A 4,189-nucleotide genomic window follows, 5' to 3' on the forward strand; every position below is an offset into this window, starting at 1 on the left:
TAGCATAGTGGCTAAAGCACTTGACTGCTAACCAGAAGGCTGGCGGTTCAAACCCACCAGCCACTCCTCGGAAGGAAGGTTTGGCAATCCTACTTCCACAGTGATACTGCCTCGGAAACCCAAGGAGGAGTTGCTATGAGTCGGGGCCGACTCAACGGCACAGAACAACAACATATATATATATATAATAGTGCCTAAGGCATTTAACTGTTAACCAGGAGTAACCAGAAGGCTGGCTGTTGAAACCCACCAGTCACTCTTTGGAAGGAAGGTTGGGCGATCTACTTCTGTGGTGATACTGCCTTGGAAACCCAAGGAGGGATTGCTAAGGGTCAGGTCTGACTCAAGACCACACAACAACAACAATAACAAAATTTTAGAAATAGGTAAACCTGGGGAGGTCAAAGCCCTAGTCTTGACTCCATGGAAAACAGAATTGGCACAATTGAAGGCAGATCTCTTAACAATACTTTGTTACTTTGTTAAACATTAAAAAAATAATGAAACAAAATAAGAAGGCCAAAGAAGTATGAGAAAGACAATTGAGAGGAATAACAAATGTGTGATCAGAAGTGCAGAGCAAAAAGAAACAAACAAAAAAGAAAGTTAGAGAACACTGTCAAAAACTTTTTAGAAGAAAACTTCACTAATGGCATAAAAGAGTTGAAGATATACATTCAAGAAGCTCAACAAACGCCAAATAGGATTGACACCCAAAATAAAATCACCAATTATATCATATTCAAATTTTCCAAAATCAATGGCAAGGAAAGAACTCTGAAAGCAGCTGAGAAAAAGAGAAAAGTCACCTACAAAGGAGAGCAAATGAGACTAAGCCCTGGTTTCTCAAAAGAACACATACAGGCAACAACATAATGGGATGACATATATAAAACCATGAAAAAAAAAAAAAATATCAACTGAGAATTACATATGCAGGAAAATAATTCCTCAAATAAAATGGTGAAATTAGGACGGTATCTCTATGGAAGTTGATTGCCCCATAATCCATCCGAGGAGTGGCTCATGGGTATGAATACATAGCACTAGCATAAACTATAACTAATCTTATTATGTTAATTTAAAAAAAACAGAACATTAGTTAGATTAATGAGAAAAATGGTTTCTTACATCCAGAAAACCGAACACTAAAATAACAGCAATGTAGGAAATAATAAGAAAATCTGTAAACAAAATTAAATCAGTACAGAAAAATATAAAGAGGAAATAAACCATCAGCACCAAAAATAAAAAGACAGCAAATTCATCTATCAAAAATTACACTAAATGTAAATGAATCAAATATATCAGTAAAGAGAAAAAAGTGTAGCAGAATGGATAAGAAAACACGAGCCATCAATATGCTGTTTATAAGAGACGCATCATAGGCAAAAAGACAAAAATAAGTTTGAAGTCAATGGAAAGAACATATATCAAGAAATGTCAAGCAAAAAAAAAAAGCAGGAGTGGCAAGATTAATTTCTGATGAAATAGGCTTTAAGGCAAAAACCAGCAAAAGATATAATGAAGGATATTATATAATAATTAAAGGGTCAATCCAACAAGTGGATATATTAATAATAAATATCTATGTACCCATAAAAGAGCCTTAAAATACATAAATCACACTTTAACAAAACTGAAAAGCAAAATAATAGTAGGAGACTTTAATGTACCACTTCTGATGAAGGAAAGAACAACTAGAAACGTAACTAGGATACAGAAGATTTAAACAGCATAATTAACCAACCTGATCTCATAGATGTATAGAGGATACTCCACCCAATAATACCACAATATATGCATTCTCTTGTGTTGAATATGGAACATTCTCCGTAACAGACAATATGTTAGGTCACCAAGCAAGTACTATAAATTTGGGTGCTGTTTTTCACTTGAGTGTAGGTCTATATTAAGGCCAGGGCCTGAGGTAGGTGGGCCAGTGCTCAGGGGCTGCTTTTTGTTTGTGAGCAGGTCTATTTTAAGGCCATTGTCTGAGGAAGGCAGGTGCAGAGGGATTAGGAACAATCAAGGGAGATGAACTTGTCTGTCAATTTGTTGTTCTGTGGTGGCTTGCATGTTGCTGTGAGGCTGGGGGCTATGCCACCATTTGTAAAATGCCAGGAGTTTTACCCATGGTAGGCAGGTTTCAGCAGAGCTTCCAGTGTAATAGAGACTTGGAAGAAGGACAAAGCCAATTTTTTCTCAAACAATTGGCCAGTGAAAACTTTTTGAATAGTAGTGAAACACTGTCTGATATATTAGTGGAAAATTTTATGAATACTCCTGAAAAATTGTCCCATATAGTGCCAGAAGATGAGCACATCAAGTCAGAAGACACTTAAAAGTTGGGGAAGATGACTGGATTCCAAGATGGAGGAATAGGCAGAAAGTCTTCACAGGCCATCTTGAACAAAGAAAAGGGAAACTGATTAACACAGACACAGAAGATACTCCTGGACCCCTGAGCCTTGAAAGGAAGGATATACAAGTGGATAAAACCCCAACTAGCAGAAGAATTTTCATGAAAATGCCAAAAAAAGAGACATATGGACCTGTGTGCAGTCTGACAGCAATCCTGACAGCACAGACAGCTTGGAGATTCCCAAGTGGTGGTAGGACCTGAGAATTAACCTAAAAATCAGCCCTACTAGCCAGGGAGTGCATGGAGGACTGTTGTGGTGGCTGTGGAATAAAAGTGGAAGCAGTGGTGAAGAGGAAGATGCGCTGAGCTGTGGACTTTTGCCTGTCCAGAGGGTGCTGCCATTTTGAATGTTTACAAGCAGCTTGACCATTTTGGATATTTAAAGAGACCATGATCTCCAAGATTCCAGGGGCTTAAGAAGAGGTTCTGCTTTCCAGGAACCCCAAAGGCAATCAGGACCTGCACAACTGAAAAGGTGTGAAATCCCTCTTGTTACTCTTATACCCCACACCCATTTGGTGAACAAAGGTGCGACCACCGCACACTCCCACCCACCTTCTGGTCCTGCAGAAACTCCATCACAGTCTGTGTGCTTGAACAGAGCCTGGGTGCCCTGCCCTGTCCTCTGTTGATTTTTTTCTTTTTATTTATTTTATTTTTCTCTTTCTTTGTTCTGGTGTTTAGTTTGCTTGTATTTGAATGTGTAAACTTCTATTATTATTAATATTTGTGTCCTTTTTACTATTCTTCCCCTTGCAGGTCCTAGTTTACACCTTTTTTTAAAAATTCTTTTTTTTCCCCTTTTTTTCTCATGTATAACCCCATTCTTTTTTTTTTTTTTTTTTTTTTTTTTTTTTTGCATTTTTCCACTTTGTTCTTCATTAGTCTCCTTTTCTACCTTTTTTCTCTTAGTGCCCTATCCCCAGATATTGAAGATTTTTTTTTTTTCTCCCTTTTTTCTTTTTTTGGTTACTATTCCTGTGTGATTACATGGTGTATTTTTGTCTAACTGCATAGGAGAGAGTAACAGTCCCCATAAGATACAACTACACCCAAACCTCCTGCAACTTCACTTACTGAGCAAGAGCCACCACCTCCTTCTCTACCTACAGGCCAATGATAAAAAACCACCAAAAAGTGCCTGAATCACCCTTGGCTGCTCTTCACAAGCAGTTAACAGAGATCTTAATACAACACCATGATGTGTCAGAGACAACAGACCATCACAGTCAACACAAAGAAGCAAGATAAAGTGGTATAAACAAGGGAACAGGATACAGAACCAGAACACATTCCTGAGGAAGAAGCAGCATTGGAAATCTCTGATAAGGAATTCAAAAGAATTATACTTAAGTAACTTCAAAGGATTGAGAGACAGACCAAAGAAAACACAGAAAAAAACCTTAGAAGAATTATGGAAGAAAAGACAAGAACAAATGACAAAATGAATGAAAAAATAGAAATGATTCTAAAACTACAGATAGAAATTCAGAAGATGAATACTAAATTGTCAGAAATAGATAAAACATTGGAAAGGCAATGGAGTAGAATTGATGCAATGGAAGACAGAATTAATGAGATTGAAGACAAACATTAGAATACTTCTTTGGAAAGTGATCAATCAACAAAAAAATCAAAACAAATGAAGAAAGTCTAAAGTTCATGTGGGATACCATCAGAAGGAATAACCTATGTGTTATTGGAATTCCAGAACAGGAAGAGAAAAATAAAACCACGGAGAAAATTGTCCTAGATTTGCTGGAG

The sequence above is a fragment of the Orycteropus afer genome, unplaced genomic scaffold (assembly GCF_000298275.1).
Source record: "Orycteropus afer afer isolate SDZICR_OR568_19922 unplaced genomic scaffold, OryAfe1.0 scaffold00351, whole genome shotgun sequence".
NCBI classification, from domain to species: domain Eukaryota; kingdom Metazoa; phylum Chordata; class Mammalia; order Tubulidentata; family Orycteropodidae; genus Orycteropus; species Orycteropus afer.